Source organism: Nilaparvata lugens, chromosome 2, assembly GCF_014356525.2.
Source record: "Nilaparvata lugens isolate BPH chromosome 2, ASM1435652v1, whole genome shotgun sequence".
In the NCBI taxonomy this organism is placed as follows: Eukaryota; Metazoa; Arthropoda; class Insecta; order Hemiptera; family Delphacidae; genus Nilaparvata; species Nilaparvata lugens.
In genome coordinates this window covers 73,224,975-73,242,852 of record NC_052505.1, presented here as the reverse complement: position 1 = coordinate 73,242,852, position 17,878 = coordinate 73,224,975, and positions in this window count along the sequence as shown.

Sequence of the window (17,878 nt, the reverse complement as noted above, 5' to 3'; positions counted from 1 at the left end):
CCAACAATGAACTGTTGTCATTGAATAATCTGAAACAATAGAGTTCTCCTCATGAAAAACTACCGTGTCCAAATTGAATTTCAATAATATTGATAAATTTGCTAACATGAACCTATAGTCACGTACTCTTGGAAGGCCGATCAACTGCAAAGCAGATTAAATCGTCAGCTTCCATCTGCATCAGCAACCAAAGTTTAAAATGTAATAAAGTTTTTTTAAATCAAGGTACAAGAAGAGAGCATAGAATGTACATTTTATACTCTCTGGGTACAAGTAGAGAGAATAAAATTATTCTTCTGCATTCTCTGGAGACATGGTACAAGGTACTCTATTCATCTAATATGCTCTGCAAACGTGACTACTATTTTTGCTAGTATATATGATAATATGCTAGTTTTTATGTATTAAAAATTTAAGTTATACTGTATTGCAAAACTTATTCCATAAGTACCATAAACTGCTATAAGATTAGCACATAACTACTATGTAATATTTTTAGTAGAGGTATAGGACCTGATTCACCAGTCGGTAGATGGAAGATAGCTGGCGAACATGACGTCATTTTTTATATCAACTTGGCAGCCATTCCTACTTCAACAATATTTCCAGCTGCATTTGCGAACCATCATCACTTACAAATGCTTCTAGAAATACCGGTATTCCACTGAACATTCCTCAGCATTTGATAAAAATTCTGATTGAATTTCAGTGAAGCAAGATCTTTAATATTCGAAATGAATTTGTCTTTATTTGTGAGATATGTGATTGAAATGATGCGGTTGCAACGTAGATGTGGGACGTCGCGGTGCGACCAGGTAACGGCCCGTCCTGTTGGTGTGGAATTTGACCTTCTCCTTTATCACGCTTTCTCTCTCTCTCTTCTCTCTCGCGTACTCTTTCTATTTCTCTCCGTATGGCCTTTTGAACCGGCAGCTTAATCGTTATTCAAATTCCCTGGAAAATGTACACACAAATACTATATCTTATCTGTGCATTACTGACGACTAGTAAATAGGCTTTGGCGCCGGGAAAAAAATCAAAATCTCTCACCCTATTCGCTCCCCTCATGCACAGAGATTACTCTATTATCATTACTTATTATTGAATGTCTTCATCAGGTAGGAAACTTGGTATTGAATCTATTTTCTTCCGGTCTTTATCAGGGTACATACATTTCTTGGATCCCCATATTATCTATCCAGGATGATTTTCAAAAAACAGTTCAACAACCTTCTTCATCTCAATAGTCCGCAGCATTTGATAAAAATACTGATTGAATTTCAGTGAAACAAAATGTTTAATATTCGAAATGGATTTTTCTATTTTTGTGAGATATGTGATTCAAAAGGGGTCACTGAGGCTTCAGACTTCCCGATGTCTAGATTCCTACTAATCACACTTTTCGATTTTTATAATCATCATTGCGGAATTTCTTTTGATGAATGTCGGTTCAGTTAAAATGTCTTCCACCCGGTTAATTGAGACCGAATTGTTTTCTAGGAAATTGGCAGCCAGCAATGGTTTTAATTCCGTTCGTTTTACAGACGCCATGGAACGGCCATGGTATCCGGTAGTGTTGGCGCTTCCGTAGTCGATTAGTGGCGCTGCCTGTCAGGTAAAGCACCAGATGCGATTTTTGATCGAGCAACAATCGAATCGAACGGCTTGGCTACAAAAGGCGCATTGTTGTCTATTAATTGGATACACTTCCGCTGTCATAGTTGTCGGTTGTCATCGCTTTTTTGTTGAATAATTTTTGGGCTGCACATTCCATTGGCGCTTTGTCATTTTTGTTGCAAACATGCCATTTCCCCCAAAATTCGTCAACAGCCTCTAAAATGAAGTTTGCTAGTGTACTACGCAAGAACCATACTAGATAATTCCCAAATATTTGCATATTGCAGGTAATGGGATTAGATTAGATTTCTTTATTTATGTATGTTACAATATTTACTGGCTTATACACTAATTTACATTAAATGAGGGTAATGCTAATTATTCAAAGAATTATACAAAGTATAAAAAATTAATCAATGAGAATAAAGATTGAATGCAATTAGAATAACAATAATATAAAATTATAATGTAACTTCATAAATCGGCGGTGTTTCAACAAATAATTGTCGATTCTCTAAGAAGGATATAAAATAATATCCTCCCCATCAACACACGACCGGGTAACCGGATGGGAAGGAGAGGGGTTGGCAGAAGAAGAATTTCATGACTGAAAAATTTGAGAGCCTGGTTCTCCATGAACACCGCGGAATTGTTCCGTGCAGCTGTGGATAGGGTGAGACTAGCCACCATGGTAGCCAACGTCTGGAAGCGGACAGGCACATCAAGAAGAAAATACTGTTTGAGATTGATATCATGTTTATTCATGCTTGCTCACTTATCACATAATAACTATTAAAGGTTAAAATATAATTATAAAGTATGAGTAATAAGATAGAGATATGATATCTTAATTGTATTATTCGTTTGTGGTAGTAATAATTTTAGGGCGGTCAGACTACGGGGTTGGCGTTTCGCCTGGCCGAAGCTCTCTTCGTTGCATGAAGAGCTGGAGGGTTGAAATTAATAATTTTAAACAAATTACCAATAAAAATAATTTTATTGATCAATTTAATTCTTCTTCAGACGAGTACATGAATAGAATAGTTAATAGTCAATTTCCAGTTAGATGATCTGCAGTCAAGGCTTTTTGGTTGTAACCTACTAAATTACTATTTACAATTTTCTTCACATATTGCCTTTTCAGTTGAACCTGTATCTATTTAAATTATGTCACGTTCGGGGTGAAATAACTCATCTTTCTGTGCTCCAATTTGTCATCATGTATATTATTCAATAGTTTATCTACAAAGTACAGATTTGTAGATTTCCAAGTAAAATATCTTCTTGGATACTTTCCTCTTTTAATCAAACTTGTTTCATAGTATGTTTTTGTATTTTTATATACTTGAATTATTTTTTTATAAATAGTTCTTGTCTTGTTTTGTGTAGTATATATCCATCCATTATGCACTAAATATACGATTCTAGTTTCAAAGTTTTAATTAATTATTCTCATCAGCGACTGTGAAACTAGAGCTCATCATTGATCTTTATTTCGTCGAGCATAAATTAGGAGTATTTAAAAATCTTGAGAAGAATCGTTTGGGTGAGGTGAGATTACCAGTTTTAAGATAATTTATTGTTTTCTACGATTGTATTTAACGATGAGCTATTATTTTTGAGGATTCTAGACAAAGAAGTGCATGAGTCAGTCATAGAGATTTTCAAGTGAGTCTAATTGGGACAGATGACCTGAACAAAAATACTGCTTGCCAATCAAGGTTGGCCTTGAAATATAGACGAATCTGTATTGGCAAATTTTCATTCATTGCAAAATCAATAATTTCCCCTCTGCATTCACGAAATTAGATTACTTAAAAATATTAATAAATACTTGAACATTTTTCTCACTTATATTCTTTCTTATAATATTTTCTAAGGTATGTTCATCCAATATTCTTTGAGTGTAATGAAATTGAAAAAAAAAACTCAAATTCCTCCAAATGTAGACAGCAGGCTAATAAAAATAAGTTCTCTCTTGGAATGTAGCCAATTTAATTTCCGCATTCTTCCATTACGCATTCCAATTTTATCCTGAAAATGGATTCCTCCATTCTACTGCATCAGTTTTTTGAAACATGTTAAATTTTGAATATTTGATTTCCATCTAGTGTAGTTGTTACCACTTATTATCTTTGTAAACTAGATAAGCAGTGAAGCAGTGTTGGTGGGACCCTGCAAGTAATAATTCTCTTGTCTCACTTCTTTCCAGATGTAGGATTATAACGTCTCTAAAAAAAATGTGAATCATTTCTCGGAGATTCACTTCTGTTGAATGGTTAGAAACGGTGTAGTTAGAGATACATCATCTTGGCATTAGAAAGCAGAATTCTGTACAATAACAATTTTTTGAACTGTGATGGACTAGAATACTAGATACGCCTATCAAGAACAGCAAAAACATTTATCTTATTGTTCCAATAACTGTTTTTACCAGGTTTTTAGATTCTATCAGTTCTTATACAGAATAGCCTACTCCCAACTATTTCGTTTGAATGAATAATAATTTCTGATCACAAGTTTTAGTAGAACACAGTTTCATGGTTCTCATAAAGCGTATATTACGTCATTGTAAACATCACTTTTTATTTTTCAATTGCCAATTCATGGTGTAAATTGATGTAATTTCAAATCGTCTTAAATTTGCTGTCAACTTCCTTTTGTGGGATGAGCTAAATTTATAACATTATAATAATTCTGGTAATGCTGGACTTGATAAGCCTCTAGAGTGTTAGAAAATGAAAAAGTGAGGTAAGAAGAAAGTAGACAAAATTCACTATTACCACAGAATACAACATGCTGTATTTTGTGCTATTACGTAGTTTCGTAGTTGAAGTATCAGTTGAAATTCTGAAGTTGTAGAAGAAACAACGTCTTTTGTTCATTCCCGTATAATTTTTTTTTCTATTGGTCAATACTATAGCCATCTAGTCTAAAGACTAATGAGCTAATTTTTCTATCCTAAATTACTACTTGAAAAATTGAACAGTGAATTTCTCATAAGAAACTTACTGCTATTGTTTAATTAATATGTACACTTATTGACTGCACTATAGAAGCTAGATTCACTCAATCACTGCTCTGCTCTTTCACTGGACACTACTTGAACAAGCACTACACTAATTCAAACGGTTTCCTCCTTTTGAGCCTCCGCATCAACCCTCCATTGTCTAGCAGCTGGATCGCCTCGACGTTGTCATGTTGGTGCAGTCGCCCCTCGTGCCTCTCCGCATGCCTCTGGATCTCGGTGGACACCAGATCGACGTGAAGGTCTCTATGAAGATCGCTGTTCCTGACATACCAAGGAGCATCCACAATGTTCCTTAGCACTTTGTTAATTCCCGTATAATAGACTTATAATACTGTAAGTAATCTAAGATAGAAACTGCCCACTGTTGGCTAGTGATTGTTGTTAGTTTATGAGCAGTGCGTAACTTTATGTGACCAGCACTTTCTTCATTCCTGATTGCACACGGTTTAATAAGCACTAGATAAATAAAGATTTACGATTCAAGGCGGCCATTTGTTGAAAGAGGTGGAAATTTTGAAAGTGAGAGGTGTTTGCGAAATACACTTACTTTATTTACCTTGCTTTTTAATTTAGTTACGACCAAAACCTGTGAAGACAAGACGTAGACCGCTAACTGAAGTACAGTGAATGACTCTTGCATGAGTGAACGCAAATAAACCTGCATCTTTTCAAATTTTTTACTTGATCAACTTGCAACATTCTGCCAAGTTCTCACCGTTCGTGTGTTTAAGGCTTGATGATCGTTTCTTTAGAGATGTTATTTTTCATCATTAATGAGGAGGCTATCACGATGTTGGACAAAATTGACACGCAAACATACACGAGACTTTCGCTTCTCTTCATAGTTTTGCAACACTCTTCAGTGCAACGTTTAATTACCGTTTCATGTCATTCTTCTAACATTGCCAAAGTACTTCCCGTATTATTAATAATAATTAAGGAATGCTTGGAAGATTGTGCAAAGAAGTATTGTTACTTTGAACAGTGATCTAAAATGTCTGGTATCTGGTCGCTCCTTGAAGGTGCAACGCAGAAAGAAGAATCCAATATTTACATTACTGATACTCATAATTATAACCTATCCTTTTTCCTTAGAATGTTTTCTTGAACTGCATAAAATGCCACATGAAAGCACTTGAAGTATAAGCACTTGTTAATATTATAAACTCTCTATCTATAAATTAGAAGTCTTTCTTATCCAAAAGTACGTAACCATATATGCATTGTAGCAATCACTTAAATATATTACAACAGATTTTATTCTCCACTTCCATACTTCTTCCAATGTTTATCTCAGTCTACACTAGAAGATAAACACTATGTAATCAGCAAAATTGTATTATTTGTAGTTCAGATTTATCTCAAAGACCTCCACGATCAGATTAGTTTTTGGTTACACGCTTCAGATTTCACACTAAACTCTTGTAAAGTTTTATTTTGGGATTCAGGCAATCTGATTTCATTTAATTCAATGTTTTCCAGATATTTTTTCATGGAAACTGTCCATTAAAGTATTTGTATTTTTAACAATATTCATATATATTATTCTCCTTTAACATTGTTTTTCAAAAATGTAGAAACTGATTTGCAAACCAACTATTTCATTTTTGAGTGACAAAATTCCAGTTTGGATATGTCATACTTGCTGAGACTCATAACTAGTTTTCTGTTTGACAAAACTATATCTGCCCCTGTTTAATTTCTAATTGAAAACTGGGTATCAGCATACACGAATAATGTATCATTTCTTTATGGTATCAGTAAATGGATTTCGGTTTGTATTCATAACATTCAAGTTGATTACGAATTGGATTCAGTATAGGCTGGCTTTAGGTTTAGGCATGCTGCAGGCTGGCAGGCAGACGCTGCCCTGAATTAGTGAATCGGCTTGACCGGTTCTTTCGAATTCATCTCCATCGCCGGACATACGAATCCAGCCCAAAACCGACCAACTTGAATACATTTTCCTCCACACCGCCATTCTCCTCTTGTCTCAACCGACCCACTTCTTGGCCATCGGTTTTAACTTTCTATTTCAAAACACGAAATCATATCTCTGAAAACAATTTTCAACCACTCACTCACACGTCCTCACTTCGGTAAAAAGATTTTAATAGTTGTATTGTATCCATGTTGAAATCGGAGAGGTCAGTTTTATGTTGAACACATTCATAGAAAAGAGTCTTGACTTTTCTTCGCGGAGAAAGGACAACTACTTTTCCTTTCTCCATAAAATTCAATTCCAAGCAATAAATTCACGCTATGAATTGAAATTTCTAGCGATGGGATTGTAGAAAGTTTCATTGTGATCAACTAGGCCTACAACTTCATTGACCTCCACCTTTGGACATTTTGTTGACATGATTAGTGATTATTCATTTCAAACATTGAATAAATACACAAATACAACATATTTATTCTCACAGTTAGTATAACACACTAATTATTGATTGATTCATGTGATAACTCTTCAATCATCATTAGTTTATGTTTGAATGAAACTTTCTGTAGTCTGATGGATGATCAGGTGAATTTTTTAATAGTTCTGACCAATTAATACGCATAATTCTTAGCAATATTTTTCTCATGAATTTCTAATAATTCATTTGTCGAAATTCCACTTTATTAGGTAACTATTGTAAACAAGTAGTCAAAACGTTTTTGGTAATTCGGAGAGATAAAAACTGGTTATGTTCGATTCATTTGCGACTCAAAACTCAGGAAAGCCTGATTTCACATTTCTCTTTCTGATTATGCACGGACATGAATTGGGTCAATGTAAAAGTCGAGCAATGCATTCAAGAGATGTTGCTTCAGATGAAAAATGCAACAATTGTAGACCAGATAAGAAGCTAACCCCGATCATAACCTGTTTATTCCATTTGCATATTGAACGTAAGTAATGAGGAGTGATCGGGTGAAAAATGCTCAAGTTATTGAACGAGAATTGCTAAGGGGATGATTCAAGTTGTAATTTAAAATGTTTCATGCCTCGATGAAAACCAGAAAGTAAGTTATGTACTGGTTTGTCTCATTCTCTTAAATTTGAAGATATTGCAGTTAGTGTTAGATACAATAATCGTGCTAACCAGCCAAATGTATAATATTTTTTTAATTTTTCAAGGAGTTTCTATAAATGTCAAGATGTCGACAAGTAGTAGTATCATTGTGGAATAGATCATCATTATATCCACGTTCATTTTTTTCAAATTTCTACCTATGAGTCAAGAATTTACTGAACTTAATCTTGACTAAGAATCAATGTATTTTGTGATGATATACGTACATCAAGATAATTTATTTGGACATTGAACTTTTACTACTGCTACTCTTGAAATGTGCTGTTTTTACTAGCTTATTGGCTTCAGAATACATTCATTCAGTCGTGTAGCCTAATGACAACCGTAGGTCATTAACGTGAAAGTTCTCAATTCACTTATCAGTCCAAAGCTGTACTAAATTTGTGCCGTTGAAGTCGTGTAAATCTATGGTACATGCTGACTTTGTAATGATAATAAGATTCAAGTAAAAGCTAAAGTGTGTTTTAGTAGTTTGGTTTGTATTTCTATTTTGAATTGAACATTTATGATCAATTGACGTGGCAATCTGAACTTCATCACCATTATTTTTTCTGCTTCCGAGTCAGTGAAAGTGTCTGCTCTATCATGTGGTGGCCGTACTGAGATTTCGTGTACAGTGCATTAGAGTAGTATTCTATGTTCAAATGAAAGAGATTTGTGAGACACTTAGCCGAGATACCGAAATAGATACACAATTATCTCAGTCATTATCTTTTGAAGGCTTGTGTGTCTATATGAAGGTGAAGTAGCGCTCTGTAGTAAGTACTTGGTCGAAAGATTAGGATAGATAGCACAGCACACAGCCGTATCGGCTCGGCAGACAATATAGACTCAACGTCATTTCACCGTCTAGCATGATGATGTAGCGGATCTGTGTAGGCCTACTGTAGTTGTTTTAGCAGCACAATTTCTCCACGCGGTGATACCTTCCAGTAGTATATCTCCACTACTACCGTATGCAGTCTGGAAACGGGACAGGTATTAAAGTTTCTCCAGTTACATTATTCTATCATTCACCATTCGCCTAATGCAGACTACAACAACGCAATTTCGTCGTTTTTTCTGCACCACTGTACTGAGCTCACGTAGTCTTACTCATTCTCTCGTAATCTCACCTACAGATTAATTGAGTTTTCAACAGCACCGAATAGAAAGCAAGGCCAAGAAATATGTTGCGTTAGATTACTCCGTTATGAAAATATCTATGGTCTTATTGTTGCTCGACCCAATTTTTTGCTCATGTATGAAATATTGAATTCTTGAACTTGAATGATCGCTTCAATATCTTTGGTTTCACGTCTACTTTTTTTACTGCAGATCCTTAGTTCACTGACCAAACTAATTACATTTTACCGCCTTTTTCTAATTGTAGGTTTTTTGTTAATCGTGCTGTGGGTGTGTTTTGGTTTGATTGCATCATTTGTACTGGTTATTAATTAAGAAAATTTCCATTTTATTGCAGAAATTATGTTGTGATTTATATTTTTCAAAGGCCGAAAAATACAATTGAATATAGGTGATTGTATAAAAACAATTCCTGTCAGCCACTATTCAATTCTTCATAATTACACGGTTGATTGAGTTATCGTAATTATATGAAAAAATATTATTCTGTCTAAAACGTGAATATTTCTCTGTATAGTGTGGCTAACCCCCCATACACAACAATGTCTTTACAATCCAAAGATTGTTCTTCAGTATGTGATGGTTGCTTGAAGCAAGCCTAATGTGAACTACGAAATGCGTTTTCTCAAAATCTGCATGACATTTGCTTCTTCCAAAGGCATGAAGATGAAGGACTCTCAATATCTGTTTTATTTATTTGTTTCTCAACATATCATTCTATAACTAGATTTGAGAGGCTGCAGGAAACTGTCGACATTGTTTTGCAGAAAGAGAAACCGAATCGCGAACTTTCAACTTTCGCGAACTGACACGGCTCTAAAAATAATCTCAATCTGAATGCTTGAAAAAGGCTTGAAGGTTATAAGAAGCAAAGAGATGATGAGTTGAGTGCAGAACCTGTCCTTTGGATTGTGGCTGGCCAACGCCAACCTTCCTTGATGTGGACCTGCTCCTGCTCCAGACGCAGACCTCATCTCGTCGCAATCGATTCCACCTGAAACTATAATGATCGGCAAAATTATTATACCAGTATCTATATTGAGTAGGCTACTGAGCTTCATTTGAGGCGTGAAATTTGCTGAGCTGTATAATAGCATTCTGGTTAGAATGGGACCTGTTTTTGTAGCACTCTTTGAATTGCATCTGTGAAGTTTGAACTGGAACTCCGAATTAAATGTTGATAGCCAGTAGCAATAAGTAGGAATATACTAACAGTGATCGCGATCCAGCGAGAACCGCTTTTTAAATGTGAATTTCAGTATACAATCCTTGGAAAATCAACGTCTCAAGATAAAGAGGAACTTCTTATTATTGAATTGACGGTGTCTTGACTCGGTAAGAATACTCAACTCTTTTCATCTGCTGTGATGAATCCGAATTTTTATAAAAGCCTAATCCAATTTCCAATATCTCTAATATTTTGACAGTTTCAGTGTATTTTATTCAATTATGTACAATTATCCTAAGGAATGAACAACAGGCTTCTGCACAAATTTATATTTTTCCAATTTAGTACACTAAAGCTCTTGAAATTTCAAATCTAGGTTACAAAGATTTTTTTGTTCAATCAATTTTATTTGAGGAGGAACATGGACTGCTAAATGATTTTGAAGCTCTTTGTATTGAATTACATTCGTATTGAGGATGTGATAGGAGACTTTAGGTATATCAATTAATTAGAAGTGTCTGAGTGGGTGTTACAATCGAAAAGGTCAAGAATAATTACATTAATATGTAATAAGGTAAAAAAAACTGGTTCATTCAATTTTTCGAAGAACTCGTTGGTGACAAACTTTCATCTGTGGCTCTACATCCACATCACTTTGAGCTTACTTCTCGGAACTAAGACATTGTTCTAGCCAAAAATACGACTGTGGTATTTATGTATTTATCCTGAAATGATACATCTCACCGATAAACCAATATAATTATTATGGGCTGTATTTAAACACATATGAATTTTCTTAAAAAATATCATGAATTTTATTTCTATGCTTCTATAATATGAAGGATTTTACGAAGTTCGAATTTTTTAACAACTGTAGATCCTACAGTAGCGGTAAGAACGAGCTTGCCAAGTTTTTGAAAACCCTTTCAACCACAGTTTTATTGTCAACGTTACTATGACCTTTTGATGATAAAAAATGACTGTTATGGCAGAGGAATCTGACTAGTATCTCAAAGTAAAAGGGATCTTCTTTTTCTCTGTGTTAGTATTCATCTTCCGTCTTATCATAGAATTTGTGGAGCGCCTCTCTTGATCTCCATCTTGATATCTATCATCCCCAATTCAAAACCGTCTTCAAGACTATCCTAATTCACCCACTAGCAATTACTAGGCCATTAAATAAACGGAGTTTGTTTCTGCATCACAAGAATTTCGATTTAGAAGTATTGAGTTTGAGAGCCATAAACAAATTTGATCGTATTTCTTACGTAATGCTTTATTCCTGCACAGTTCAAATTCAAACTTCATGGTCATACAATTTGTCTATGTTGTTTTTCAATTACTATCTCTCTACAGCGGATCAAATAAATGGCTTTGACCTGTGGGCACGAATTTGATATCGAAAGATATGTCTACCTTGAACTTCACTCAAAGAATCAAGTTAACGCCTCTTGTCTATACTTAGCCACAAACTAGTTTTTTTTCAATAACAATTATCTACAATTCCTTATTATCATTCTTTTAATGATACTGATATTCTTTTAGCATTGTTCTCCTTTCTTTATCAAACTATTATTGATTGATGAATAACTTTACACTTATTAATGTAATCGCCAAAAGATTATTTTGTTCTGGTATCTTACTTGTTTTTCGACAATAATGAAAATTGCCAGCATTTACACAGTAAAATGCTGTTAAGAGACTGCAATATTACAATGAAGTATAATTTTCTAGTTGTTCCCAGAGTCGGGATTAAAAAATAATGTTTTCCTCTAGTCATACCATCCAGCTACTATACAGTATTATGGCTTTATTGTACTATCAATATTCACTTATCACTTAGATTGTTTTTACTAATGATGTAATTGTATGAACCTCGGAAGTAGAATCAGCTTGATGATTGTGATTACTGGATTATTCTCACACGATTCAATTACAATAGTCTGGAAGCATTGGACATGCGAAACGCTTTTTGTGCGTTGAACGGAAAGTAGTAATGTTACGCCAATGAGGAATAAGGAAGGAGGAATCGAAATGGTGATTGAACTAATTCTATAATTTGTCATATCTGGAACGAAGTAACTCTTAAAAGGAACAAAAAATAAGTTGGGGGAAAGATCAAAAGATTGAGGTAATTTCTTGCTTAATTAAAAGAGCTTTGACAGCAAAGGTTTGATTTCGCTATGCAAATCAGCAGGGCCGGATTTAGTGATGCAATGTAGCAAATTTGAGGGAACCTAGGGGCCTAGGCCCAATATTTTTTCCAACTTGACTCCATTTGGAGTTATTCTACTAAAATATGTTTTAAAATATATAGCAGGCCCATTTAAATAGCTTGAACACGATATCACCCTGCTACTTCATAATTATTGTAATTATTTTATGAATATACTGGTTTGTTCACTGGTTGGCTAAATGGATAAGGCGAGCGGAGCTGGTCTACCGGCTAGTATCATAATAGGATAATTCTGATTTTCTTTATTCTAGTACCATGATTAGTTTGAATCTCAAAAACACAGTTTATACAGTGTTATGTAGAATTTCAAGTTTGCATTATGATCTAGAAAGCTCCATGGGTTACTCTATGTTTACATGTGAAGCAGCTACTTCACAAATTTAAATTTCAAGTTTCCACTGAATATCAATTAAACAATTAAATACGCTGATTGTGATATCCGTCCTTAATTGTGCTAAAATACATTATACCAGTTTATTTTAGCTTTTATATAATTCAAACTGCTTACTGTACTATATATTGTGATTGTATTTTTTAACTTTTGTTGCTGGAATTGAAATGGCAATTTGTCAATGTCAGGATGCTGACAAAAAACGGAACATTTGGTTGTAGATGTTGATAGCTGAGGAATGTCAAGCTATGGCTTGTACGACAGTTCACGGTATGTCTTACTACACAGAATAATCTTTAATGTTCCAGATTTTATCAACTATAAAATGTGTAGAACATTGAAATGTTATTGTGATCAACATGATTTCTGTAGCCTGTAAGGTTGGCTCACTTCACTACTCTATTTTCACACAGAAAGGAATGTAGGCGAATCAAATTAGACTTAACTGTACCATGTTGAAAAAATTAGGTGACATTTTACGCAATATTAGGAATTGCTTGTGCCGGTATGGCACACGTGGTTTCATTGGCTTCCACGTAGCATCGTTCATAAGGTTAACTGAATAACTTGTCTTTTACAAAAAATAAATCACGTATGCTATTCTCATATAAAACGTGAGATTCTTTCGGGATTTAGAATGAACAGAATCTGGAGATTATGCATGTATCAACTGTTACAGTAAATTGGAAGTGTCAGTCAAATTCTTCTCTTTGTATTATTTACTGTGATATTCACTCTTCATTCATTTTTTGTAAGCAATTCAGTATGATATAGCTATTTTTTTAACAACTGAGCATAACGCAAGGATGGTATATAGCCTTCTATACACTATTCTTGATCATAACGGGCAATATTGTCACGCAGTCTATATGCATCGTTGCTTTATCGTCGGGGTTACAGTACCTTGTTTTTGGCGGTGTACTTTTAACGGTTGAATTTGGCTTGTCGGCGACGTCCTCTTACGTCCCTAGACCTGTCGTCTGAACGGGTGTCTTGAAGCGGTGTTACATAAAGTTGCGGAACCAAAGGGGTGGTAGTACAAGAAGTTGGTTTGGGGACACACATGAACCGCTGTAAATAAATGTATTACAGCATTAATTTCTAACTCTTCCTACAATTCATCAAAAGCTAAAACAGGAGTTATCTATTGATTACAATTAATTAAATTCTCTCATTCTATTTGAATCCTCATTTTATATAGATTTTTATCTTTAAACTACTGATTCTTTTTATCAGAATTAATGGATCTTTCTTCACAAATAATTCAAATTGAAATGATGCTAACTTATATGATATTTTTCGTTTGGTTTGCGAAATCAAATATAATTTTTCATATAGTAGCTGGGCTAGTATTGTTGGAAACTTGTGCGCCAGCCAACATTTATTTTATTTATTATTTATGAACTATAGGACGCAATCCAAGTGTAAATAACGGACATTCGCCCAAAACTGCTCAGAACCTTAATTAAAAATGAACATTCCAGAGTTTATGATTTGATTTACCTACAAATACAAGTCCAAAAACTAGTATCAACTGAAATTATGAATTTATCACCTAATAAAACAAGACACTTTATAACACAATATAAGAAAAAAAATATGAAAATTTCACTTTAAGGAAAGATAATGTTTGCCTTATAAGATTCATCTTGTGGATAGTTTTTACCTTTAATTAAATAAAATTAGTAGACACATAGAAAATAATTTAAATTTATATTTATAATATATATATATAATTATAATTATATTTATAATTTATATATTTATAATTTATATTTGAACATTCATTAATATTAATTTCCTGGAGAAGAAAAACTTTCTTCTTCATCTATTAAGATTTCTATCATAAAAAATTTACTAAATCATTCAAAAGCCTTAATGACATAAGAAAACAGAGTCTGAAAAATATAAATTAAAAAATGTCATAAACTCAATATGAAAAGTTTCATTCCAATTTAAAGGCTACCCTGTGTGGGGACACTTGAATATATATAATAAAATATTTATATACAAATTTAAATATTATATCATGAAGAACATAATAATTGAATATGGTATTATATTGAAATAAATCAATATGTCAATATTTATAATCATTCTTGCACACATTCATACGCACACACATTCACATATGCGCACACATTCATACGCACACACATTCACATATGCGCACACATTCATACGCACACACATTCACACATGCGCACAAACACACACACACACACACACACCACACACACACACACAACACACACACACACACACACACACACACACACACACACACAACACACACACACACACACACACACCACACACACACACACACACACACTTACACAAAACTTAAAACTATGTACGGAGTGGTTGCTGTTTTTTTTCATATTTAGTTCAATTTTATTCATAGTTAACGTTTCGTTTTTTTTTCAAAGTGCTGATGTAATTATACCATAAATGAATGCGTTTTGAAGAAAGATACAGTGATTGAAATTTGATACTGTCTTACTGTTTACGCATACCGGACGGGATTTGTGAGTTCAATGATCTTTGATTGTTGCAGTGTTCATGTCGTGTAATGTGTAAATTATACTAAATTTAGACCTATATTAATTTAGTAAAAAAATCATTCGGGTTGTCTAGTTGTAAAATGAATTTCTTGATTTCTTTTCTAAATAACTGACGTGACGTTATTTTCCTTGTTGTTACTGGAAGTGAATTGAATATTTTTATAGCTATGTATTTGAAGTGTCGTCTGGAATGTTCTAATCTTGGTTTTGGGAGGTTAATGTCCTGTGAATTCCTGAGGTTTATTCTTTCTCTCATCTGTTGAATATCGAAATTATTTTCAGCTAAATCCAGCAATGCTTTGAATAGAAAAGAATGTCTCACTGATAATATTGACAGTTCTCTGAAGAGCATCATTGAACTATATTGTTTAGGTTTATTACAAATTATTTTTAATATATGTTTCTGACCAGTAATCACAGGTTTAATATGAACATTGTATGCACTCCCATAGCATATTATTCCATAATTTATTCTAGAACCAATAATTGCATGGTATAATTGTAACAATACTTCTTTTGGACATAACTGTCTGAGGTAATAGAACTTCCTTATGTATACAAATAACTCATTTTTTATCTTCTGTACATGATCTGACCAAGTGAGCCTACTATCCAATATGAGGCCCAGATATTTAACTGTACGTGCTTGTTTTATAGTTTCACAGTTACACAATAAATTATTCACCTGTTGCGCACAATCTAATTTATGGAAGTAAATACTAGTTAACTCCTGATCCGTGTTTTGAAGATTAAATTGTATTATATTAGATTTGTCTGTGTTGATAGTTAATTTATTTTCGCAAAACCACCACCTAAGGTGCTTAAGATCCATTTCTAATTTATTTTTAAGTTCTTGATTTGTTTTGGCCGAATAAAATATAACTGTATCGTCTGCAAAAGATGTAATCTTTCCCTGTAAGTCACCATCCGTCAAATCGTTAATAAAGACCAGGAATAAAGTACTTGATAACACTGATCCTTGAGGAATACCTATGGTAATGTCCCCGGGTTCACTCAACGTATCGTTAATTCTGACCCTTTGACTCCTATTAGATAGGTAGCATCTTAACCAATCATTGGCAATTCCTCTTACTCCTGATAAATCAAGTTTTTTTAGAAGCATGTTTTTATCAATTGCATCATATGCTTTAGATATATCAAGAAACAGAGCTGCACACTTATTATTAACACTAAAACTGTCATTTATTTTTGAAATGAGATTTTTAATTGCCGCTTCTGTACTTCTTCCTTCACGGAAACCATATTGGTTATCACTAAAAAAGTTATTATTTTTATAAAAGTTTTCAAGTCTAATCTTGAATATTTTTTCTAAAATCTTGGAAAAAACCGGTAAAAGTGAAATTGGGCGGAACTGATCTATGTTTTTACAATTTGGCTTTTTAGGAATAGGTATAACTACGCTGTGTTTGAACATGCTTGGGAATTTTCCTTTGGCAATACTTAGGTTAATTAGATCGGTTAATTTGTTCAAATAATCATGTAAGTTTTTTTAATCATGCTTGTGCTTATCCCATCTACACCTGGCGAAGATTTATTTTTCAATTTTCTTATTGTACTTGCTACTTCCTCCGGATTTGTAGGGTGGAGAAAAATTGAATTTGTTGGAGAATTGTATGGAAACCTTATTTTTGATATTCTAGCAGACTCTTCCCTAGTTTGCAATGTGGTTTGTTCTAATTCATCATTCATTTTATTCACAACATTTAGAAAATAAGAATTAAACGAATTAGAAATTTTATTACTATCATGTATGCTATTTCCCTGCTCATCAACAATCAGTTTTAGTGGTTCTTTATTTTTTTTCAATCCTATTAACGCGTCAATTGTTTTCCACGTCTTTCTAATGTTTCCCTGGCTTTCTCTAAACAGTTTTGAATAATAATATTGTTTTCTTTCTCTCAGTTCATTACGTAAGTTATTTTTGAATGTATTGTATATTTGTTTTAAGTCGTCATTATTAGGTTGTTTGATAACATTCTTGTATAACTCATTTCTTAAGTTTATTTGCTTGATCAGATAACTATTTATCCATGGCGACCTATATTTCTGTGTCAAGTTATTTTCTAAAAGAAGATTTTCTTGTGAATCTTTGATAGCGCTTTTTAAAATGAAATTTTCCCATCCCTCATCAACTGATACTGCTGGTATTTCTCTATCCCAATCAATCGATGATAAAATATTATTCAACTTCCGGTAATTGATTAGGCATATTTTTTTATAATTTGTATCTGCTTCTTCGTTGGATCTCTTCAATCCTTCAACTTTAAGTATGATTGTACTGTGATCAGTTATATCTAAATGTAGTATTTCTGGAATTAGATTAATTTTATTCAGTTTTGTTCTATTTTTGCCGGATTTTAAGTAAAGATGATCTATTAAAGAGTTGGAAAATCGGGACCTATGAGTGTAATCAGTATTGAGTGATTCAAATCCAAAACTATTCATTAAATATTTGTAATCGTCAATAATTCTGGTGTTCTGAAAAAGATCTATATTTATATCTCCCGTGAAAAAGAAAGGGACCTCATTGTTTTCGTTAATATTAAATATTTCTTCTAAGTACAAGGTTAATTCGTTAAGAAATATTTTGGGTGAGTTTGATTGCAACCTGTAAGCAGCCAACAACTGAAATTCAAAATTAT